We start from the raw sequence: 26,756 nt of genomic DNA, 5'->3' as shown, positions 1-26,756 counted from the left end.
AGGCAAATTGGCTCTTCACTTTGCAAAGGAAGTCACACTTTGCAAGGACATTTGCCCCAGAGCTAAGGGAATGTTGTAAATTTTCACTTTGCAAAGAATACCCAATAAAGCAAGGAAAAAAAAAAAAAAAACAGCATTGCACATGATTTGATGGACTGATGTGCCTTCATTTTCACTGGCACACACACACACACACACACACACTGTATGATAGCATTGGATTACTAATTTTTATAAGCATGTCATGTATATTCTGTAGACTAAAGTTCAGTTAGACTATCAGCTGTTTAACCACTTCAATACAGGGCACTCCCCCCTTCCTGCCCAGGACATTTTTCAGCTTTCAGCCCTGTCACACTGTGAATGACAATTGCGGTCTCATAAAACGATGTCCCCAAACTAAAATTTTATAATTTTCTTCCCACAAATAGAGCTTTCTTTTGGTGGTATTTGATTACCACTGGGTTTTTTATTTTTTGCTAAACAAACTAAAAAAGACCTGAAATTTTTGAAAAAACTTATGAGGCGGTACTGATAGGCAGCACTGATGAGGAGGTACTGCCAGGCATTACTGATGGGGCACTGATTGTTGATTTGGGTGGGCACTGACTGGCAGCTGATGGGCACTGATTTGCAGCTGTGGTGGGCACCTCTGATGGAGGCTGTGCTGATAATCAATGTGCTGACAGGAGAGCCGCCAATCAGCTCTCCCTGTCAGCGCGAACCAAGGAAAATCCGATTACCAGCACTTCCTGGTTCACTCTGTGATCAGCTGTGATTGGTCACTGCTGATCATGTGGTAAAGAGCCTCCGTCAGAGGCTCCTTGCCACAATCGGAGATGCCACACCACACCCCACTTGTGTGTACTGGCTTGTTATCCTGAAAGACGTCATATGATGTCCAGTCAGGATAACGGAACCACCACCATCATTCTAATATAGGCTGGGCAGGAAGTGGTTAAACATTTTTGCTACCCACTTCAAAAACTTTGTATAAATTTGTTAGCTGTAACTTAGGCTTGTTGACTTGTTGGCTAGTATTTATACGCTGATAAGAAAGCAGAGGATACATACTGTATTAGCTTTGCTTATATACATTGCCTTTACATAGTATTCGTACCCCTTGAAATTTTTCGCATTTTGTCATGTTACAACCAAAAACGTATATGTATTTTATTGGGATTTTATGTGATAGACCAACACAAAGTGGCATATTATTGTGAAGTGGAAGGAAGATGATAAATGGTTTAACATTTTTTTTTTCTTACAAATGTCTGAAAAGTGTGACATGCATTTGTATTCAGCCCCCTTTACTCTGATACCCCTAACTAAAATCTAATGGAACCATTCGGCTTCAGAAGTCACCTAATTAGTAAATGGAGTCCACCTGTGTGTAACTTAATCTCAGCATAAATACAGCTGTTCCGTGAAGCCCTCAGAGGTTTGTTAGGGAACCTTGGTGAACAAACAGCATCATGAAGGTCAAGGAACACAGCAGACAGGTCAGGGATAAAGTTGTGGAGGAATTTAAAGCAGGGTTAGGTTATAAAAAAAAATATCCCAAGCTTTGAACATCTCACAGAGGACTAGTCAATCCAGCATCCAAAATTTGAAAAGAGTATAGCACAACTGCAAACCTACCAAGACATGGCCATTCACCTAAACTGACAGGCCGAGCAAGGAGAAGCAGCCAAGAGGCCCATGATAACTTTGGAAGAGCTGCAGAGATCTGCAGCTCAGGTGGGAGAATCCACAGGACAACTATTAGTCATGCACGCCACAAATATGGCCTTTATGGAAGAGTGGCAAGAAGAAAGCCATAGTTAAATGAAAGCCATAAGTCGGCCCATTTTCAGCTTGTGAGAAGCCATATGGGGGACACAGCAAACATGTAGGAGGTGCTCTGGTCAGATGAGACCAAAATTGAACTTTTTGGCCTAAAAGCCAAACGCTATGTGTGGAGGAAACCTAACACTGCACATCACCCTGAAAATACCATCCCCACCATGAAACATTGTGGTGGAAGCAGCATGTTGTGGGGATGCTTTTCTTCAGCATGGACAAGGAAGCTCCTCAGAGTAGATGGGAAGATGGACGGAGCCAAATACAGGGTAATCTTTGAAGAAAACCTGTTAGTCTGCAAAAGACTTGAGACTGGGGTCGGGGTTCACCTTCCAAAAGGACAACAACCCTAAACATACATAGCCAGAGCTACAGTGGAATGGTTTAGATGAAAGCATATTCATGTGTTAGAATGACCCAGTCAAAGTCCAGACCTAAATCCAATTGAGAATTTGTGGCAAGGTTCGAAAATTGCTGTTCACAGATGCTCTCCATCCAATCTGACAGAGCTTGTGCTATTTTGCACAGAAGAATGGACACAAATTTCACTGTCTAGATGTGCAAAGCTGGTAGACATACCCAAAAAGGCTTGCAGCGAAAGGTGGTTCTACAAGGTATTGATTCAGGGGGACTGCATACAAATGCACACACTTGTCATATATTTAATTGTAAAAAATGTTGAAAACCATTTATCATTTTCCTTCTACTTCACAATTATGTGCCACTTTGTGTTGGTCTATCACATAAAATCCCAATAAAATACATTTACGGTTTTGGTTGTAACATGACAAAATGTGGAAAATGTTAAGGGGTATGAATACTTTTTCAAGGCACTGTACTTTGAAAATGATCTTTGCTATTGTATTATTGCTTTTAGAAGAGATGTTTGGAAACCTCTACCCATAGTGGAGTGACTGTTGCTTTGTATTGTGTTATGAGGCTAATATTATATGCTTTTAACGATTATAAATAAAAACTGTAAGGAAGAGCTATTTGATGCAGTAGTGTTAAAATATAATTTCAGCAATGTAATTCTGTAATTTTTTTTAAATATACAAATGCAATTTTTTTAGTAATGCCCCATACACACGATCGGACATTCCGACAACAAAATGCATGGATTTTTTCCGACGGATGTTGGCTCAAACTTGTCTCGCATACACACGGTCACACAAATCTTGTCAGAAATTCCGAACATCAAGAACGCGGTGACATACAACACTTACGACGAGCCGAGAAAAAATTAAGTTTAATAGCCAGTGCGGCTCTTCTGCTTGATTCTGAGCATGCGTGGAACTTTGTGCGTCGGAATTGTGTGCACACGATCGGAATTTACGGATTTTGTTGTTGGAAAATTTGAGATCCAGATCTCAAATTTTGCGTGACAGAAATTCTGATGGAAAATGTCCAATGGAGCCTACACACAGTCGGAATTTCCGACAAGCTCCCATCGAACATTTTCCATCGGAAAATCTGACTGTGTGTACGGGGCATAAGACTTGTTATCACAGGAGAAGTAGTGGTGTATTTTTTTTTTTTTTTTTAATAGAAAGTATCATAGGGTTTGGAGACAATTACTTATTTGTTACCATGTTTCTGGCTCTTTTCACATGCATTTCACTCCATTTAATCCTGAGCATGATACAGTCACTGGGTGAATCTCATGGAGTTGACAAGGAAAGGGGAAAATGACATACCAGTTTCAATACTTGTATTTATTTTTAGAATGCTAGACATATATTTAACTTATATTTAAAAAAAGCAAACAATGTTATTTTGGAGCAGGAGCACTGGTTGGTCTGCAGAGGCGCTTTGCGGTGGTTTTTAACCCTTTCTCGTCTGCTAGCGGGGGGAAAAACCGGCCCGCTAGCGGCCGAATACCACCGCTAAAACGACGGTAAAGTGCCGCTAATAATAGCAGCACTTTTCCGCCAACGCACCTCCCACCCCAGTGTGAAAGGGGCCTTAGCACAGTTTCATATGAGTAATGAGGGTACACTACTTTACCAAATAAGAATTCTCTAGAAACAGAACACATAAAAAGTAGACACAATTGCAGTGGCATAAACGAAAGCATCCCAAATAAAATTATTGGAAGGAAAGAAATGCCTTAAAGGAGTTGTAAAGGCAGAAGGGTTTTTATCTTAATGCATTCTATGCATTAAGATAAAAAACCTTCTGTGTGTAGCAGCCCCCCAGCACCCCCCTAATTACCTACCTGAGTTCCTTCTCTCTCCAGCGATGTCCACGATCCCCTCAGCCATCAGGACACTCCTCCTGATTGGCTGAGACAGAGCAGAGGCGCCATTGGCTCCCATGTCTGTCAATCAAAATCAGTCAGCCAATCAGGGGAGAGGGGGTGGGGCCAGGTCGGGGCTCTGTGTCTGAATGGATACACGGAGCTCTGACTCTGCTTGGGTGCCCTCTGTAGCAAGCTGCTGGCTGTGGGGGACTCAAAGGAGGGATGGGCTAGGAGCAGAAAAGAGGGACCCGAGAAGAGAAATTTTTATTTTTTTTTAAATGAGCCTTTACAATTATTTTAACTCAGCCCTCAAAATTTCCACTAGCCTGTTTGCATTCCTCGAGTAGAAAAAACTTGAGGGCGAGTGTGGCATTGCCTTGGAGGGGGGCGGGCGCCGCTGACAGGCTGAGTTGAATGAGAGCTGTTCTCTTCTGTCGACCATGAACCTAGGGAAGAGAGAGGAGAGGAAGAGGAAATGTCTGTCAGTTGCCAACCTCTATATTCCAAATAATGACAAAATAATGGCAATAACACGGTACTTTCATCTATTGACAGAATTTGCAGAAGGCACTATCCTTGTTTAATCTGGTATGATAACCTCAGTTGGATACCACTTCCTAGCAATCAAATATTTCCTACAGTCATTTGAGGGCCTTACGAAAACAGTTGTCTGAACATCTGCGGCGTATTTTTAAATCCCAAAAATCGCAATTACTCTTACTACTCATTGGTCCATCAGTCCTATAGTAGGTTAGACAATTTTTTTTTTACTGGGTTACCTATAGGGATGGGCTTTATGTTCGGGTCAAACATGAGTTCGACTCGAAAATTGGCTGTTCTCCCGTTCGCCGAATAGCGAACAATTTGGGGTGTTTGCGGCAAATTCGAAAGCCGTGGAACACCCTTTAAAAGTCTATGGGAGAAATCAAAAGTGCTAATTTTAAAGGTTAATATGCTAGTTATTGTCATAAAAAGTGTTTGGGGACCTGGGTCCTGCCCCAGGGGACATGTATCAATGCAAAAAAAGTTTTAAAAACGGACAATTTTTTGCCTGTAAAGTGGCGCATGTTTCCCGTGTTTACAACAGTCCGAGAGCAAATTGACATTTCTAAAGGGAAAAAAAAGTCATTTAAAAGTACTCACGGCTATTAATGAATTGTCGGGTCTCTGCAATACACATAGAAGTCATTAAAAAAACCAGCATGGGATTCCCCCACAGTCCATTACCAGGCCCTTCAAGTCTGGTATGGATATTGAGGGGAATGCCGCGCCAAAATTTTTAAAAATGGCATGGGGCGTGGGGGTCCCCCTAAAAATCCATACCAGACCCTTATCCGTGAATGCAACCTGGCAGGCCGCAGGAAAAGAGGGGAGGACGAGAGAGTGCCCCCCCCTCCTGAACCGTACCAGGCCACATGCCCTCAACATGGGGAGGATGTCCCCATGTTGATGGGGACAAGGGCCTCATCCCCACAACCCTTGCCCAGTGGTTATGGGGTTCTGCGGGTGGGGGGCTTATCGGAATCTGGAAGCCCCCTTTAACAAGTGGACCCCCAGATCCCGCCCCCCCATGTGAATTGGTAATGGGGTACATATGTTCCCCTACCATTTCACAAAAAAAATGTAAAAAATGTTAGACAATAGCCGGTTTTTGACAATTCGTTTATTAATGTGTTCTTCTTTCCCAGCTTCTTCCATCTTCTTCTGGTCTTCCTTCGGTTTTCTTCTTCTTCCACCATCTTGTTCTTCCCCCGCTTCTTCCTCCTATCTTTCTCTGTTTCATCCTCTGGTCTTCACCTCCGGTATCTTCCTTTGGTCTTCTCCAGCATCTTCCTCCGGCTTCTTCCCCGCTTCGACCTCTGGACGATCCGCCTCAATGGGAGTCTCCTGCTGTGTGACACTTCGGTTCTTGTGACAGTTCTTTTATAACTGAGGGCGGGGCCACACCGTGATGTTCCCGGGTGACCCTGCCCCCTCTGACGCACTGGGATATCCCTGAGGCTTTCCCGGGGTGTCGGAGGGGGTCACCCGTTTACGTAAATGGGTGACCCTGCCCCCCTCTGACACCATGGGGGAAGCCATAGAGAATTCCACGTGCGTCAGAGGGGTTACCTGGTGACCCCACCCTCAGTTATATAAGAGCTGTCACAAGAACAGAAGGGTCACACAGCGAGAGATCCCCTTTGAGGCAGATCTTCCGGAGAACGAAGCAGGGAAGAAGAAGCCGGAGGAAGATGCCGGAAGAGAAGACCGCAGGATGAAGCAGAGGAAGATAGAGGAAGAAGCAGGGGAAGAACAAGATGGAGGAAAAAGAAGAAAACCGAAGGAAGACCAGAAGAAGATGGAAGAAGAAGCAGAGAAAGAAGAAGATATTAATAAAGGAATTGTCAAAAACTGGCTATTGCTTTAACATTTTTGACGCTTTTTTTTGTGAAATGGTAGGGGTACATATGTACCTCATTACTAATTCACACGGGGTGGCAGGATCTGGGGGTCCCCTTGTTAAAGGGGGCTTCCAGATTCCGATAAGCCCCCTGCCTGCAGACCCCCATAACCACTTGGCAAGGGTTGTGGGGATGAGGCCCTTGTCCCCATCAACATGGGGACATCCTCCCCATGTTGAGGGCATGTGGCCTGGTACGGTTCAGGTGGGGGGGCACTCTCTCGTCCTCCCCTCTTTTCCTGCGGCCTGCCAGGTTGCGTGCTCAGATAAAGGTCTGGTATGGATTTTGAGGGGGATCCCATGCCATTTTTCTTTAAATTTTGGCGCGGGGTTCCCCTTAATATCCATACCAGACCTGTAGGGCCTGGTATGGAATTTGGGGGGACCCCCGCGCAATTTTTTTTTTAAATTTTGGTTCGGGGTTCCCCTTAATATTCATACCCGGCCCTAAAGGGCTTGGTAATGGACTGTGGGGGAATCCCATGCAGTTTTTTTCAATGACTTTTATGTGCATTGCCGGGACCGACAATTCATATAGCCGCGAGTACTTTTTAAATTACTTTTTTTCCTTTAGAAATGTCATCTTGCTCTCGGACTGTTCTAAACACGGGAAACATGCGCTACTTTACAGGCAAAAAATTATACTATAGACACCCCCCAGGTACGAAATTTAAAGGAATATTTCACTTTTATTATTTCACCTTAAGCATTAATAAAATCACTGCTCCCGAAAAAACGTCTGTTTTTAAAACTTTTTTTTCATTGATACATGTCCCCTGGGGCAGGACCCAGGTCCCCAAACACTTTTTATGACAATAACTTGCATATAAGCCTTTAAAATTTTGAATTTGAAAGCTTTTTGATTATTCATGTACCTGTCCCATAGACTTTAACGATGTTCGCGTGTTTGAACACATTTTTTGCCTGTTCGCATGTTGTGCTGCGAACCGAACGGGGGGTGTTCGGCTCATCCCTAGTCACCTATATTGGAATGGAACCCTCTCATGGATATTGGGTCATTCATATGGGCTGATCATTCACTTCTTTTTTTTGACAATATTTCCTCCACAGACCCCGCGTTCCAAGTGGCCTTGGCATTTAAATGAATCTCTCATGTCAGATCCATCTTGCATCAGGCAATAAAAATTTTTTATCACTAACCATGAGCATGATGAGAATTCCCTTCCCTTACAATGGGCAGCCCTGAAGGCAGTGCTACAAGGATTGTTTACACAACATGGAGCCCGCCTTAAGAAAAGAAAGATCTGCAACTATGCAAGACATTCTGTCTAAGCTTCACTCTTTGGAGACTTCACATAAAATCTCTCAGACTCCAGAGTTATTAGCTGATATATCGCTGACAAGGGCATCATTATTGCAGTCTCTTAAGGCCCTCATATAGCAGTAGTCAACACAGATATGCTCTAGGTAGATATTGGTACGGACATGAGCCTGGGAGACCACTTGCTCAGTGATTACATCCCTGTTTATCCCAGACTTTTATACCAAGTATTACGTTGCAACCAAGGGAATTACATCAGACCCACACTTTCTTTAGCAGGGCTTCTGTGACTATTTTGCAGATATGTATAATCTTGCTACTCCAGTATCCTCTGATTCAGATTATTTTATCTGTCGTATACAGGAGTATGTAAGTGAAATTGCCATTCCAAAACTAGATGAGGATAGTGGGAATTCTCTGGATTCTCCATTCAAGCTTGAGGAACTATTGGAAGCAATTACCGGTACAACGTTGGGTAAAAGTCCCGGCCCTGATGGTTTCACATCAAAATTCTACAAGACTTTTAAGGAACATATAACACCGTTTATGCTTCAGGTGTTTAATAGTATATCTGCAACCAATGGGTTTCCAGCTCAGACACTTGAGGCACGTATCACATTACTTCCTAAACCAGATAAGGATCTTAAGCTATGTTCGAGTTATCGTCCCATATTCTTAATCAGGGTAGATGTAAAAATTATTGCTAAACTGATCGGATCACGTCTTGAACCCCTTATCCCAAGTTTGGTACATTCAGACCAAGTTGGGTTTGTTCATGGGAGAGAAGCTCATGATAATGCATTAAATCTTTAATGCTCAATCAGCAAAATACCAGCTTGCCTTCTCTCTGTTGATGCTGAGAAAGTTTTTGATCGTGTTGGCTAGCCTTTTTTGGAACAAACTTTGGTACAAATTGGACTAGGGCCAGTATTGTTGACAAAAATGATGGCACTATATACTAGACCAAGTGCTAAAATGCAGGTCAATCTTTGCCCTCAAGTTTTTTTTTTTTACAAAATGGTACTCATCAGGGATGCCCACTGTCTCCCCTCCTGTTCGTCTTAGTAATGGAACATTTAGTAACAGCTTTGGAGACAAAACTCCTCAATCACAGGTATACCATTAGATGGACAGGAGGTGTAGCTGGCTGTATTTTCTGATGATTTGTTACTAATTCACATATGTCTATTTCCTCTATTCTGCATGTATTTCAATGTTTTCGGGCCTTGAGTAACTTTAAAGTAAACTTATCTAAATCAAAAATTCTGAATGTATCCCTTTTACCACTACAAGTTCAGGCTCTTGGGAGTAATTTCCCATTTAGAATTTGCACCTCAACGCTTAAATATCTGGGTATCAGAATTTCATCAGATCTTACGAAGTTGTATATGGAAAATTATTATCCCCTTATGCAGCATACAGTACAAGATCTCAAGAAGTACGATCGAGCACATTATTCATGGTTCGGGAGGGTCAACATCCTCAAAATAGACATAGTATTGCGTTTTTTCTTTTTTTAAACGATGCCCATTGTGATCCCCGCTCCTTTTTTGCTACTTTATAATCCGCTTTTACAAGGTTTGTAAAAGCCTAGATTACAAAAGGAGAATTCTTTCTCTCCCTAAAAAAAAAAATATTTATATATACTATCACCAAGTGTCAGGAGACTAGTAGACCAGACTGTGTGGACTGCACAGAGATAACACAAAACGCATGTAAGTGAACAAATAATATTTATTAAAATAGGTGATAATTCAGAAAATACAAACAGTGCAAAACCAACACAACAAACCCACTACAAACAACAATATATACAGCAGAAGGCAATACCGGAATCTCAGATGTCAGCCAGGCCAGGGTCATACACAGCAGGTCAGCAGGAACAAGGGATATACCAGAAACATAAACGTTTAGCCAAGCCAAGGTCATACACAGGAGATAAGCAACTGAACAAGGGCAGGTTGGGAGAGGGAGATAATGGATGGGATAGGATACAGACTCAGGAGCAGGTTCAGGTTCAGATACAGGAGATGCAGGTAAACAGGATACAGGATAACAGGTCAGAGCGCAAGGAAGAAAGATACCAAGGCAAGCCTATGAGGGCTTGCCGGATATTTATAAGGCTGTGGTAATTGACCTCATGTTACAGCTGAGCGCAGAGTGTGCTGTTTGCTCCACACTGCTGGAGTGCACCCGCTGGTGGACACCGGTACTACGGCCCAAGGATGCAACAGTGCCACCAGCAGGAGAGACCTCTTACTACAGGTCCCAGGTGTTGGAAGACACCCGCTGGTGGACACTGGTACTGCGATCCAAGAGACCGATAGCGCCACCAACGGGTAAACCCTCTCATGACAGTACCCCCCCAGAGGAGCGGCCTCCGGACGCTCCAACAAGGTGAAATTGTCCAAAGTCCATGGCCTCAAACCGAACAACAGATGAGGGCACATCAGGCTGGGCATCGGGTACAAACTGTACAGTGGGTACATCTGAGAAGACAGCGGGCACATCCAGGAAAACAGCGGGCACATCTGAGCAGACAGCGGGCACATCCGAGATGACAGCGGGCAGGAATACCTCGAGCTGGGCAACGGGCGCCCCAAGCTGGGCAGCAGGCAGCAGGCACTTCAAGCTGGGCAGCAGGCAGCAGGCACTTCAAGCTGGGCAGCAGGCAGCAGGCACTTCAAGCTGGGCAGCAGGCAGCAGGCACTTCAAGCTGGGCAGCAGGCAGCAGGCACTTCAAGCTGGGCAGCAGGCAGCAGGCACTTCAAGCTGGGCAGCAGGCAGCAGGCACTTCAAGCTGGGCAGCAGGCAGCAGGCACTTCAAGCTGGGCAGCAGGCAGCAGGCACTTCAAGCTGGGCAGCAGGCAGCAGGCACTTCAAGCTGGGCAGCAGGCAGCAGGCACTTCAAGCTGGGCAGCAGGCACTTCAAGCTGGGCAGCAGGCACTTCAAGCTGGGCAGCAGGCAGCAGGCACTTCAAGCTGGGCAGCAGGCACTTCAAGCTGGGCAGCCGGCACATCAGTCTGGGAAGCTGGCACTGAGACATCAGGCTGGAAGGCAAGCACTGGGACAATAGGCTGGAAATCAGGCACATCAGACTGGGAGGCTGGCACGTCAGACTGGGAAGCTGGCACGTCAGACTGGGAAGCTGGCACGTCAGACTGGGAGGCAAGCTTTGAGACATCAGGCTGGAGGGCAGGCACTGAGACAACAGACTGGGAAGCTGACACATCAAACTGGGAATCTGGCACATCAAACTGGAAGGCAGGCACATCAGGCTGGTAGGCAGGCATCGAGACATCAGACTGGGAAGCTGGCACATCAGACTGGGAAGTTGGCACATTAGACCGGGAAGCTGGCACATTAGACCGGGAAGCTGGCACATCAGACTGGGAAGCTGGTACATCAGACTGGGAAGCTGGTACATCAGACTGGGAAGCTGGTACATCAGACTGGAAGGCAGGCATGGAGACATCAGATGGAAATGCAGACACCGAGACATCAGGTGAGACTTCAGGCTGGAAGGCAGGCATCAAGGCATCAGACTGGAAAGCAGGCACATTAGACTGGAGAGCGGGTACATCAGACTGGAAGGCTGAGACATCCGGCTGGAAGGCAGGCATCCGGCTGGAAGGCAGGCATCGAGACATCCGGCTGGAAGGCAGACATCGAGACATCCGGCTGGAAGGTAGGCATCGAGACATCAGACTGGGAGGCAGGCACATCATACTGGATAGCAGGCGCATCAGACTGGCAAGCGGGCACCGAGACTTCGGGCTGGAAGGCAGGCATCAGGACAGACTGGACAGCAGGCACATCAGACTGGAAGGCTGAGACATCCAGCTGGAAGGCATTCATCCGGCTGGAAGGCAGGCATCGAGACATCCGGTTGGAAGGCAAGCATCGAGACATCTGGCTGGAAGGCAGGCATCGAGACATCTGGCTGGAAGGCAGGCATCGAGACATCTGGCTGGGAGGCAGGCACATCAGACTGGCAAGCGGGCACCGAGACTTCGGGCTGGAAGGCAGGCATCAGGACAGACTGGACAGCGGGCACATCAGACTGTGAGGCAAAGACATCAAGCTGGGAGGCAGGCGCCGAGACATCAGGCTGGAAGGCAGGCATCAGGACAACTGACTGGAAAGCAGGCGCATTAGACTGGAGAGCGGGTACATCAGACTGGAAGGTGGGCACATCAGACTGGAAGGCAGAGACATCAAGCTGGAAGGCAGAGACATCAAGCTGGAAGGCAGGCATCGAGACATCTGGCTGGAAGGCGGTCACCAAGACATCAGGCTGGAAGGTAGGCATCAGGACATCAGACTGGGAGGCAGGCACATCAGACTGGATAGCGGGCACATCAGACTGGAAAGCGGGCACCGAGACTTCGGGCTGGAAGGCAGGCATCAGGGCAGACTGGACAGCGGGCACATCAGACTGGGAGGCAAAGACATCAAGCTGGGAAGCAGGCGCCGAGACATCCAGCGAGACATCCGGCTGGAAGGCAGGCAGCGAGACATCCGGCTGGAAGGCAGGCAGCGAGACATCCGGCTGGAAGGCAGGCACCGAGACATCCGGCTGGAAGGCAGGCACCGAGACATCAGACTGGAAGGCAGGCACCGAGACAGCCGGCTGGAAGGCAGGCACCGAGACAGCCGGCTGGAAGGTAGGCATCAGGACATCAGACTGGGAGGCAGGCACATCAGACTGGAAAGTGGGAGCAGGTTGGGTTACTGGCAAGATGGTGTGGGTCGGGAAGAATTTTTGTTTCTTTTTTGGTTTAGCCTGTGCAGTTTTTGTATGTAGGTGCAGGGCTGTAAGAAAAGAAAGTAGCTGGGCAGAAGGAAGACCAAGGAACTGTAGCTGGAGGAGGGTTTTGTGGAACTGTTACAGGTGGAGGAGAAGAGACAGGTGGATTGAAGGCAGGATAGGTGTGACACTTGGAGATTGGGTAGTAGTATTTGGTAGGGGGCTGATTAAACTGGGCTGTAGCTGAGGTTACCATAGGCGACGGGGAGATAGATTTTTGGGAAGGCAGATGGTTAATGGCAGGGCTGGAATATTGTGGCTTAGCTAAAGACAGGAGATCTGACCATGCCTGCAGCACAGGTTGAACAAACGCTGATTCACACACAGCCTGACTAATCAAGGATTGCACCGACTGGATGCAATTAGACAACACTTGATGTGAACAGGAGGAATAATGTTCCATGAAATAGGCTGGATCATCCTCTAACAACCAAACCAGGGATTCCACTTGGCCATAATTGAAGGGGGGCGAAAAATCATCACTTCCCTTGGGAATGCATGACAGGGCTGGTTTTGCACATAACTGGATCAGGGGCTGAACATCTTCAAAAGACATATACCCCTGATCCACTAGGGAATGAGCTGATCGGATAGTTTCCATCAGCTGGTCACTAGTCCACCCTTTTAAAATCTGGCGACAATATTCACCATCCTCTTCTGCTAGCAAAGAATAATAAATTATTTAATTGAAATCCATCTTAGCAGACCCGACAAACCAGGATGGTTTCCTCAATGCAGCCACGTCTGGTCAGGGATGGCCTTGGTATACTGTCAGTAGACCAGACTGTGTGGACTGCACAGAGATAACCCAAAACGCATTTAAGTGAATAAATAATATTTATTAAAATAGGTGATAATTCAGAAAATACAAACAGTGCAAAACCAATACATCAAACCCACTACAAACAACAATATATACAGCAGAAGGCAATACCGGAATCTCAGATGTCAGCCAGGCCAGGGTCACACACAGCAGGTCAGCAGGAACAAGGTATATACCAGAAACATAAACGTTTAGCCAAGCCAAGGTCATACACAGGAGATAAGCAACTGAACAAGGGCAGGTTGGGAGAGGGAGATAATGGATGGGATAGGATACAGGCTCAGGAGCAGGTTCAGATACAGGAGATGCAGGTAACCGGGATACGGGATAACAGGTCAGGGCGCAAGGAAGAAAGATACCAAGGCAAGCCTATGAGGGCTTGCCGGGTATTTATAAGGCTGTGGTAATTGACCTCATGTTACAGCTGAGCGCAGAGTGTGCTGTTTGCTCCACACTGCTGGAGTGCACCCGCTGGTGGACACTGGTACTACGGCCCAAGGATGCAACAGTGCCACCAGCAGGAGAGACCTCTTACTACAGGTCCCAGGTGTTGGAAGACACCCGCTGGTGGACACTGGTACTGCGATCCAAGAGACCGATAGCGCCAACAACGGGTAAACCCTCTCATGACACCATGCCACAGCGGTTTTGACCCGGTTAGTGAATTGGTTTCATAACCTCCACCTTAAACTTTTGATCTCCAAGTGCTTCTCTTGTTAGACACTTCTGCCCGTGGCCCACTCTCTGCTTTACCTTTTCTTACAGCTCATTTTTTGCGTGTCTAAGACTACCTACAAATTCAATTGGGTTTTTCCCTCAAAGTGAGACAGATGACTCCCTTATTTGGTAATCAACGGTTTCCTCCGGCAGTGGCGCGGAGTTGCTTTCTGTCATGGAGTAAGAAGACAAGCTGCCGAATATCTCAGATCCTAAACCAGGGAACTCTTTAATTATTATTGAGTCTGATTCCTATACAGCAGCAACCAATTACACATTGGCTGGAATATAGGCAATTAGTGTCCTTTTTATCATTTTTTCCTTCAAGAGACATATTTAATAGAGAATTGGATACTTTTGAGTCTTTTCGTTTACAGAAAACTATACCAGACCATATTCTTTCTACAGTATATAGGGCTCTTATCTTGAAAACCTATCCACACCTTCCAGAATACACAAATAAGTGGACATTAGATTTGAATATTCAAATTAAACCAGAGGAATGGGAAAGAGTGTTTATTCTTACTCACTGTATGTTATTAGCAACTAGGGCACAGAAGATGAATTTCAAGCTTCTCCCTCACTGGTATAGATGCCCGACGTTGCTCCAACGAACATACCCAAATGCTTCAGACCTATGTTGGCGTTGTCATGCTCCTTAGGGGTTCGTTACTGCATATCTGGTGGTAATGTCCATCTGTCTATGATTTCTGGGATGCGATTCTTCAGCTTTATACACGTGCAACTGGGATAACTATCCCCAAAAGGCCACAAATTACTTTTGTTATCCATTTTAACGGGCTCTTATAAAAGCATTTAAAAATGGCCTCCTTAGGCATTGGCTGACAACAGCAAGAACGGTCATACCACGCCATTGGCGATCGGCCCATGCCCCACCTTTGATTAAGTGGGTCATAGAGATAGACCATATTGTAATGGTGGAGATGTCCTTGTCACGTGAATTGGACACATATGAACAATGTTGACAAATTTGGCTTCCATGGAAATTGCTTAGGGAATCTTCTGAAATAGGAAATATATGCGTAGGTCGGTTGAAATATTTACAGGAATAGAGTTAAGATGAAAGTAGAGACGTTAGTATGTAGGGTTGCCTATTCCTGACTGCTGTGTCAGCCCCACCTCACACCTGTATATATGTCAGCCCCCACACACCTGCATATATGTCAGTCCCCCACACACCTGTATATATGCCAGCCCCCCCACACACACACGCCTGTATATATGCTAGCCCCCCCCACAAACACCTGTGTGTGTGTATATATTTGTCAGTTCCCCCACACCTGTATATATGTCAGTCCCCCCACACACCTGTATATATGCCAGCCCCCCCACAAACACCTGTGTGTGTGTGTGTGTGTGTGTGTATTTATGTCATTCCCCTACACCTGTATATATGTCAGCCCCCCCACACACACGCCTGTATATATGCTAGCCCCCCCACAAACACCTGTGTGTGTGTGTGTGTGTATATATTTATGTCAGTCCCCCCACACCTGTATATATGTCAGCCCCCCCCCCCACACACACGCATACCTGTATAAATGCTAGCCCCACACACACATACACACACCTGTATACAGTGGCGGCTGGTGCTCAAAATTTTTGGGGGGGCGTAAACAAACTGAAAAATTCAGAAAAAAATACAATTGCAGCCTCACTGTGCCCATCAAATGCAGCCTCACTGTGCCCATCAATTACAGCCACTATGCCCCATCAAACGCAGCCACCGTGCCCCATAAAATGCTGCCACTGTGCCCTCAAACGCTGCCACTGTGCCCTCAAACGCTGCCACCGTGCCCAATTAAAAGTTAACACTGTGACCCCCCGCCTGCTTGCTGTCTGCCCGGCACTTACCACTTATCTCCTTGGGCAGAGTGTGACGGCGGCGAGCTGTGTCCTCCATGCGTCTCCTCTCCTCCTGATAGGCGTCCAATCACAACGCCTGTCATTTTAGCCAATCAGGTGATGAGTACCACACCCGCCCTTCCTGATTGGCGGAGAGGCGGTTCAGTGTTAGAACAGAGAATGAATATTCGCTTTTCTAACACACCTGGGTGAACTGCGAGTGCAATGCTCTGCGCTTGCAGGTTACCTTTCTTTTTTGAAGCCTATTAGAGCCTATGGCTCTAATCAGGTGCTTCAAAAATACACACCCACCGCTGTAATTCTGGTGCCCGGCGCCCAAAAAGGGCCGGACGCCTGAATAAGGGGTGGCTACAGCAGCCATGAATAGATTCATGCAATGCATGAATCTATCCATGATGCATAGAGGTGGGTGGCTGGAGAGAGGGGGTGGCGCCGTGCGCCCTTAATGGGTGCACCGCCACTGCCTGTATATATACCAGCCCCCCCCCCACACACACGTGTGTGTGTGTGTGTGTGTGTGTGTATTTATGTATGTATGTGTATATGTGTATATATATATATTATTATAATATAATATGTCAGCCCCACACATACACAAATCTGTAAATACACAAGGCTCTGGACCCTGCTTGTTCCTTGTACACAAACAGCCCCCCTTCCTTTTTCTTCACAGCCTATACCTGTGAAGACTTTCTTCCTACCTGGTCCCAGCTCGTTTTCACAAAGCTGAAATGTTGCTGACACAGAAAAGCCCAGCACACAAGGGGTGCACATGCACATAGTAGCCAGGGGTGGCAGTAAAGAGCTCAATGCCACAGAGAGCACATGCTGTGACATCGTTTCTGTAATGCACAGCAAAGCTCCCCTTCACCCATCCTGCCTTCTTCTCGCCCGGGCGGGCCCCCTTACAGTTGTAACAGCTGTACCCCCCTGATGGAGGCCCTGCTTGTGGGAGTGGAAGAGGGGGAATAGTAGCCATAGACTATAAATTGGTTGGGGTGTCCAGCAATTTGAGTAATCGGATAGACTATATATAAGTGAACATATTGTTGGACTATCCCAATAATACCTTAAATAATCAAGGCCATTATTTGTGCAAGGGTGTATGTAGGGGGTTTGTATATGGTTTTTATAAGTAATATTTCTTATGTGATGTATATTTCTTTAATGAAATATGTTGAATATTTTTTTTTTCTTTGTATTGTAAAAACTACGAAAATTTCAATAAAAATTAGATTAAAAAAGAGTTACCCGGCATCACACTGGTCCAATGCAGGGACATGTGACATCTGTCATAGGAGCCGGTTGCAGGGAGATCCCCGCTCTGTGTGATCCAGCTGGCTCTCCTCTTCCTCTCCTCTCTCTCTGATCCCCATGCACTGGTGAGGCTGCATTGGTGGGCACTGATAGACTGCATTAATGGGCACTGATAGACTGCATTAATGGGCACTGGTGAGGCTGAATGGGTGGGCACTGGTCGGGCTGTATTCATTGCCACAGTTCAGGCTGCGCTGATTGGCACTGGTGAGGCTGCATTGATGGCTAAAGGTGAGGCTGCACTAATGGACATTGATCAGGCCGCATTGATATTGACGCCCAGAGCAGCACCCACAATATATCCACTTTTTGCAAGCAAACCTTGCAGATCTGGTTGTATATACAGTGCCTTAAAGTATTCATACCCCTTGAAATTTTCCACATTTCGCCATGTTACAACCAAAAACTTAAATGTATTTCATTGAGATTTTATATGATAGACCAACACAAAGTGGAACATAATTGTGAAGTAGAAGGAAAATGATAAATGGTTTTCAATTTTTTTTACAAATAAATATCTGAAAAGTGTGGCGTGCATTTGTATTCAGCCCCCCTGAGTCAATACCTTGTAGAACCACATAGTTACATAGTAGGTGAGGTTTAAAAAAGACACAAGTCCATCAAGTCTAACCTATGTGTGTGATTATATGTCCCTGTATGTTGCGGTCGTTCAGGTGCTTATCTAATAGTTTTTTGAAACCATCGATGCTCTCCACAGGCGGCGGTCTCAGTGGGGAGTGGGTACTTTGACTGGGCCATTCTAACATATGAATATGCTTTGATCCAATTCTTTCTTTTGTAGCTCTAGCTGTATGTTTAGGGTTATTGTCCTGCTGGAAGGTGAACCCCTGCCCCATTCTCAAGTCATTTGCAGACTCTAACAGGTTTTCTTCTAAGATTGCCCTGTACTTGGCTTCATTCATCTTCCCATCATCCCTGACCAGCTTCCCTGTCCCTGCTGAAGAAAAGCATCCCCACAACATGATTCTGCCACCACCATGTTTCATGGTGGGGATAGTATGTTCAGGGTGATGTGTAGTGTTAGTTTTCCGCCGCACATAGCATTTTGCTTTTAGGCCAAAAAAGTTCAATTTTGGTCTCATCTGACCAGAGCACCTTCTCCCACATGTTTGCTGTGTCCCCCACATGGCTTCACCCAAATGGGACTTCTTGTGGCTTTCTTTGAATAATGGCTTTTTTCAAAACGTCTTTCAGGACAGCACCCGAGAGATCATGGCTCCTTCTCCCACAGGAAACACCTCATCAATTAAGTCTTTAATTGGAGTCCTCCATGTTGCATCGTCAGTTTTTTTGTTTCCTCCAGCTGGAGGAACACCTCTGGTGGGGGCCATGATCTCTCAGGGCTTTCCTGGGAGACACAGGTTCTCACCTATTGAGTCTTTTTTTGCTGGGAGAGTGATCCTCCCACTTGCCTCCCGATGGATGGTCCTGTGGGCTCCCTCTTCTGTGCTCAGGGAGAACCTGTACGCCTGGGGGTGCTGCTTCTCTTTTTTCCCAGACAGGCGGTTGTCCTCCATTCCCTGCTGGATGAACAGCATTGCGGGATAAGCGGTGGCGGCCGCCATGTTTCTGGTGTCAGAGGAGCGCCTCAGCCATGTCCTGTATATAAAGAAGCAGCACTTCCGGGTTGGCGCGCGTGTCATTTTCGGCCGCAAAGCACAGAGGGAGAGGGCAGGGTCACCTGGTGCCTTAATTCCGGTTCCAGGTCAGTGCAGCTGTGTTTTCGAATCTGAAACCATTTGTTTCACCATGCGTCCACAGACAGCTATGGATAGCGATGCAGCGGATAAGGGGGCAAGCCAAGGCGCCAGCAAGGTTAAGGTAAGGGACTGTGTCCTCTATTACTCTGGCCTGTTTTCTCCTGTGGGGGGTTACTCATCCTTTCCCCCCTCATCTCCCTGGGAATGTATGTTGCAGTGGCTAGTGTTAGCATATCTGCCCAGCAACAGGGGATTTTAGGTGGTGGTGGCTTACTGGGCACATGGAAGTAAGATGTTATCTTCCCTAGTGCACCTGGGTGTCTTATCTGTGCTGTGTAGCAGCATTTTAAGCATGCTTCCTTTTCTCTTTTCTGTTTGTCCAGGCCAAAGGTTCTGCCCAATCAGTCAAGAAAAGGTGCCCTGTCTGCAAAGAGAAATTAAGAGATGTTTGGACCAAAACACTTTGTGCAGATTGCATTGCAAATCTAGTCAGGGAGGAGTCTCCATCCATGTGTGGCGATTTGGTTACAACCATAAAGGATGAGCTCCGGGCCACCTTTCAAGATTTTAGGTCAAACCTAAGAGAGGAACCAGGTCCCTCAAGGGATCCTTTGGTTCCGCAACCATCTTCAGAACCCCAAGGCGGCTCTCTAATAATTTTAGGGGGTCCGATATCCCAGGTCACTTCCCAAGGGTCCGTTTCTCTCACTCCAGATGAAACAGATTCTGAGGAGGAGGAAAATGAAACAGATGCTGCTTCTAAGTACAAAATGTCGCTAGAAGAGGTTGGAGGACTCCTGAAAGTAATCCATGCCACTTTGGGGATAGAAGAGGAAAAGAAGGAACTCTCCCTGCATAACCCCATGTATGCTGGTTTAGGAGATTCAAAAGGCCGTTCTTTTCCAGTCCATTCAGTTATCACTGATATGATTAAAAAAAGAGTGGCTGGAACCTAAGAAAAAGCCATTCTTTTCCCGGGCTCACAAGAAAAGATTTTTTGAGGAAAATCCTGATTCTATATGGAACAATGTTCCAAAATTGGACTCTGCCTTTTCTCAGGTCTCAAAGTCTACGGACCTCGCCTTTGAGGATATGGGCACTCTGAAGGAGCCCATGGATAAAAGGAAGGACCTGCTTCTTAAAAGAACCTGACAATCAGTGATGAACAATCTAAAACTGGCAATGGCAACAACCTGTGTTGCAAGGAATTTAGATCACTGGGTTAACCAGCTGAAGGCCCATGTTACAGCGGATTCCTCAAAACAGGAGATTCTAGACTCCTTTACAACTCTGTCTGCAGCAATATCATATATTGCGGATGCTTCTGCAGAATCTATCCGCATGTCAGCCAGGTCAGCAGCTTTAACTAATTCTGCTAGGAGGGCCTTATGGCTGAAGACTTGGCCAGGGGATGCTGCATCTAAAAATAGACTGTGTAGTATTCCTTTTGCAGGTGATTTGTTATTTGGTTCGGAGCTAGAGTCCATTCTTGACCGTACGGCAGATAAGAAGGAAAAACGCAGGGCAAGAAGAAGCCATGGTCTTCTCAGAAGCACAAAGGTAGGAGTGGAGTGCTCTTTAATTCTCCTGCGACCTCCGTAAAATCGCAATGACTCCCTTAAGGTCGGGGGAAGACTCCAAGAGTTTCTTCCTCAGTGGAGAGCCATCACTTCAAACCAGCTTATTGTAAATATGCTCTCCCAGGGGTAAGTGATAGAATTCACGGAAGAACCTCCAAAAATATTCTTGATGACAAACGTCCCAAGGGATCCGGTCAAGGCTTTCGCCATGAAGTCCCTAATTCAGGAACTGAAAACTCAGAAAGTCATTGTTCTGGTCCCGACAGGGGAGTTCTTACAGGGTTTCTACTCACATGTATTCCTCGTTCAGAAACCTTCAGGAAAGTTCCGCCTCATCCTGAATCTCAAAATGCTGAACAAATCAGTAGAGTACAGAAGGTTTCGGATGGATTCTGTTTTTTCAGTAAGAAACCTCCTGTATCAAGGGTGCTACATGGCATCAATAGATTTACAAGATGCCTACCTCCACATTCCTATTGCCGCCAGGTCACAGAAATATCTGAGGTTAGCACTGAAAGAAGGGAAGAAGGTGGTACATCTGCAATTCAGAGCACTCCCGTTTGGTCTGTCATCATCCCCAAGGGTGTTCACGAAAATAATGGCCGAAGCATTGGCGCCTCTGCGTCTAGAAGGAATCTCAGTTATTCCTTATCTGGACGATCTGCTGTTTTTTGCTCAAACCAGAGAAGGTCTTCAAGAAAACTTGCTCAGAGCCCATGTTCACCTAGAGTACATTGGGTGGATCTTAAACCTTCAAAAATCAAATCTGATTCCCTTCACAGGAAGTGTTATTCCTGGGTTTCATGGTCCACAAAAATGCACTGGGTTCCTCAAATTGGAGGGAACTAAAAGCTATAGAGATAGCCTTACTGACCTTTGCAAAAGAAATCCAGGGACAGCATACTCGGATCCTGTCAGACAACGCCACGGCAGTGGCATACATAAACAGATGGGGGAACCAGAAGCAGAGTTCTGCAAAACCTAGCAAGAAGCATTCTAAGTTGGGCAGAGCTCCATACTCTATCCTTGTCCGCAGTCCACTTAAAGGGGACCCTAAACAGGGTAGCGGACTTCCTCAGCAGGAACCAGGTATTAGAAGTGGAGTGGCAATTGAATCCAGAGGTCTTCTATTTGATCGTGAACAAGTGAGGGTGCCCAACAGTGGATCTCTTTGCGACCCAGGAAAACTCGCAAGTGTCTAGTTTCTTCTCCCTGAACAGGAACGAGTCATCACTGGGAGTGGATGCTCTGGCGCACAGTTGAAAAACGTATTCCTCAGGTCATAGCAAAAATTAGGAAGGAGGATACAACAGTGATTCTCATCACTCCCTTCTGGCCCAAAAGGCCTTAGTTTTCATCCCTTCTTCAGATGCAACTAGAACCGTATTGGCACCATCCATTAAGGAAAGACCTTCTGTTACAAGGTCCTCTGCTTAACCAGGAAGTAGCAAAGCTAAAACTCACAGCTTGGCTACTGAGGAACAGCTCTGGAAGAGAAAAGGTTTCTTGGATAGATTGGTGGCTACCCTCCTATCCAGCAGAAAGAAGGTTACAAGAGCAATATATTCCAAAAAGTTTGGAAAGTCTTCAACTCCTGGTGCACAGCATCTGACAGATCACCAAAACAAATTTCCTCTGTTCTGGAATTTCTGAAAGAAATTCTGAAAGTTGATGGGGACAAGGGCCTCATCCCCACAACCCTTGCCCAGTGGTTGTGGGGGTCTGCGGGCGGGGGGCTTATCAGAATCTGGAAGCCCCCTTTAACAAGGGGACCCCCAGATCCCAACCCTCCCCCTGTGTGAAATGGTAAGGGGGTACAAAAGTACCCCTACCATTTCACAAAAAAACTGTCAAAAATGTTAAAAATGACAAGAGACAGTTTTTGACAATTCCTTTATTTAAATGCTTCTAACCTTCCTTCTTCCGAGTGGCCCCATCTCCCTGTTATTTAAGAACCGTCAGAAGAGGAGAAGCGTCACACAGCGGGAGCCTCCCTCCATGCCATCATGGATGTGGAGCAGCCTGAGGAGAAGAAGATGAGAAGACGCCAATGCCGCGGAGGAAGATGCACCAGAGGAAGAACCAGAAGAACCAGAAGAAGATGGAGGAAGAAACCGAAGGAAGATAGAAGATAGAAGAAGCATTTAAATAAATTGTCAAAAACTGTCTCTTGTCATTTTTAACATTTTTGACAGTTTTTTGTAAATTGGTAGGGGTACTTTTGTACCCCCTTACCATTTCACACAGGGGGGAGGGCCGGGATCTGGGGGTCCCCTTGTTAAAGGGGGCTTCCAGATTCTGATAAGCCCCCCGCCCGCAGACCCCCACAACCACTTGGCAAGGGTTGTAGGGATGAGTCCCTTATCCCCATCAACATGGGGACAAGGTGTTTTGGGGGTCTACCCCAAAGCACCCTCCCAATGTTGAGGGCATGTGGCCTGGTACGGTTCAGGAGGGGGGCGCTCTTGTCCCCCCTCTTTTCCTGCGGCGTGCAAGGTTGCGTGCTCGGATAAGGGTCTGGTATGGATTTTTGGGGGGACCCCATGCCATTTTTTTTAATTTTGGTACGGGGTTCCCCTTAATATCCATACCAGAAGCTCATCCCTATTCCAGAGGAACCATTGCCAGATGGTTGAGAATGGCTACCTCAGAAGCCTATTCCCTTACAGGTCAAGTGAGATCCAGTGAGTATTCGGGCTCATTCTACAAGAGCTTTGGCGGTAAATTGGGCAGAAAAACCTGGCGCCACCCCCAGACAAATCTGTAAGGCAGCTACTTGGACAAGTCTGACAACCTTTGCCCGTCATTATAGGTTAGACCTTATGACGGCTGGGGACCAGGCTTTTGGAAGAAAAGTCTTACAGGCTGTTGTCCCACCCTAAATGGAGTAAGTTTCGATTATCCTCTCGGGTGCTGTCCTGAAAGACGTTTTGGAAAAATGCAAGTTAGACTTACCGGTAACTTGTTTTCCAATAGGCTTTCAGGACAGCAGTAACCCGCCCTTTTTTTATGCTGTTTCTGTAATACTATGATATAACTGTCGCTTATGTGTTGCAGCTGGGGCTGGAGTTCTCTACAAACAACTGATGATGCAACGTGGAGGACTCCAATTAAAGACTTAATTGATGAGGTGTTTCCTGTGGGAGGAGGAGCCATGATCTCTCGGGTGCTGTCCTGAAAGCCTATTGGAAAACAAGTTACCGGTAAGTCTAACTTGCATTTATTCTTGCCACTCTTCCATAAAGGGCAGATTTGTGGGGTGCACGACTCAGTTGTCCTGTGAACAGATTCTCCCACCTGAGCTGTGGATCTCTGCAGCTGCTCCAGTTACCATGGGCCTCTTGGCTGCTTCTCTGATTATTGCTGTCCTTGCCTGGCCTGTCAGTTTAAGTGCACGCCCTTGTCTTGGTAGGTTTGCAGTTGTGCCATAATCTTTCCATTTTCGGATGATGGGTTGAACAGTGCTCCGTGAAATGTTTAAACCAAGGTTCGGTTATAAATAAAGATCACAAGCTTTTAACTTCTCCACAACTTTAACCCAGACCTGTCTGGTGTGTTCCTTGGCCTTCATGATGCTGTTTGTTCACTAAGGTTCTCTAACAAACCTCTGAGGGCTTCACAGAACAGCTGTATTTATGCAGAGATTAAATTACACACAAGTGGACTCTATTTACTATTAAGGTGATTCCTAAAGGCAATTGTTTCCACTAGATTTAAGTTAGGGGTATCAAAGTAAAGAGGGCTGAATACAAATGCACGCCACACTTTTTAAAAGCACTATAACCACTTCACCTATCTGCCCAGCTGGCATGAAATAGAGACATACACAGATTCATTACAACAACTGCACATTAATGTACACGCGTGGTTATCATCACCTTCAAAAGTAAAATTAGCATTGCAGACAAGAGAAACAAAAGAGTAATTTATTACATCTTGGACTACCTAAAAGAGAAGTATGGGTTTGTTTGTATTTTTTTGTTTTGTTTTTTTTATTCATACTTACCTAGGTGGATGCAGCATTGGTCTGACGCTGCATCTGTCCCCCGGCGCCTCTAACACTGAGAACTGAGCGAACGAACACTGACGATCGTTAGGTTCTTACAGCTCCCCGAGCAGGGAGCTGGTTACTGCCAGTTACAGGTCTCTGCTCTGCCCCTCCTCACTCACTGGAGCATTGGGCTGTGGAGGATGCAGGAGCGGCCGCCTCAGGCTTTCAGGGATCTGGACGGATCCCAACTCCATGGTCGTGATGATGCCGAGCCTGGACCGAATCTTCTTCACTAATATTGGATGATTGTTTAATTTCTCACATCCAAATGCATATGCACAGTGCACTGTTGTCTGTGAGCTATAAAGCAGTGTACTGTGCACTTGGTGGTCACACCTACTTCCTTACACTGCAGCTGAGTAAGAAGAGACTGCCCTGGTCTTGTGGGGGTCAGGAGCAAACAGTTGAAGTGTCCACGACAGACAGGATAAAGTGGAACTACACTTCATCTGAGCACCACAAATTAAAAATACTATTTAATTCATTTTTAATATTCAAAGCAAACTCCCCCAACCATTTATGTCTCTATGCTTTATTTTGTAGATAATTTGAAAAGCACCTCTAGCATTTCTGGCCGTGACCATCATGAGTAAGGGCAGATGATTCATGCATAGTTGCCAACATTGCAAAAAAAATATGTGGGACACTTTTTTGGCTGTAGGCCATTCGTTTGTAGGTGTGGCTTAGGGAAAAACTTCAAGTGCGGCGCGCAAAGCGCCGCACTTGAAGGGGCATTCGTTTGTAGGGGCATTCGTTTGTAGGTGTGGCTTAGGAAAAAAACTTCAAGTGCGGCGTGCAAAGCGCGGCGCTGTGAAAAATGGACGTGGCTTACGTGAAACGTGGGCGTGGCTTAAATGGGCATGGCTCAAGCGGGTGTGGTTAGAGTCTGAGATGACTGAGGGATGGAGAGGGATGGAGAGGGAAAGGGGGAGAGGGAAAGGGGGAAAGGGGGAGAAGGAAAGAGGGAAAGGGGGAGAAGGAAAGGGGGAGAAGGAAAGGGGGAGAAGGAAAGGGGGAGAAGGGAATGACGGGACAGCAGCCCCAGATCCTACACAATAGAAATATGTGTATTCTAGAAAGTTTAACAATCAGCAGATAAAGATACTCCAAACACCTGGTGTTAATACTTCAATCATCCCGGCACCATGGTTGTTGTGGTGTCAGGGTGATTGAAGAGCATTATTTCTATTATTACATTGTAATATAAAATTAAATCATTCAACTCACCATAATGCCGAATCAGTGGGATCCCTGAGCGTGTCACCTGTCACGTCGCCTGCCACCAGCAGAGTCCGTCCTTGCATCAGGTGCCCCCGGCAGAGTCCGTCCTTGCATCAGGTGCCCCCGGCAGAGTCCGTCCTTGCATCAGGTGCCCCCGGCAGAGTCCGTCCTTGCATCAGGTGCCCCCGGCAGAGTCTGTCCTTGCATCAGGTGCCCCCGGCAGAGTCTGTATAGACCCCCTCAGTGCAGACCCCCTCCATCAGTGCAGACCCCCTCCTAGTAGTGCAGACCCCCCCTCTATTAGTGCAGACCCCCCTCTATTAGTGCAAAACCCCACTCTATAAGTGCAGACCCCCCTCAATTAGTGCAGCCACCCCCCCTCAGTGCAGCCCCCCTCTCTATTAGTGCAGACCCCCCTCAATTAGTGCAGACACCCCCCAGTGCAGCCCCCCTCAATTAGTGCAGACCCCCCCTCAGTGCAGCCCCCCTCTCTATTAGTGCAGACCCCCCTCAATTAGTGCAGACACCCCCCAGTGCAGCCCCCCTCTATTAGTGCAGACCCCCCCTCAGTGCAGACCCCCCTCAATTAGTGCAGCAGCCCCCCCTCTATGCAGCCCCCCCTATTAGTGCAGCCACCCCCTATTAGTGCAGCCACCCCCCCTCAGTGCAGCCCCCCTCTATTAGTGCAGCCACCCCCCCCTCAGTGCAGCCCCCCTCAGTGCAGCCCCCCTCTAGTGCAGCCCCCCCTCTATTTGTGCAGCCCCCCCTCTATTAGTGCAGACCCCCCCCTCAGTGCAGCCCCCCTCTAGTGCAGTCACC

This window comes from Aquarana catesbeiana, linkage group LG04, assembly GCF_042186555.1.
Source record: "Aquarana catesbeiana isolate 2022-GZ linkage group LG04, ASM4218655v1, whole genome shotgun sequence".
NCBI classification, from domain to species: domain Eukaryota; kingdom Metazoa; phylum Chordata; class Amphibia; order Anura; family Ranidae; genus Aquarana; species Aquarana catesbeiana.
Note: the sequence above shows the minus strand (reverse complement) of the source record.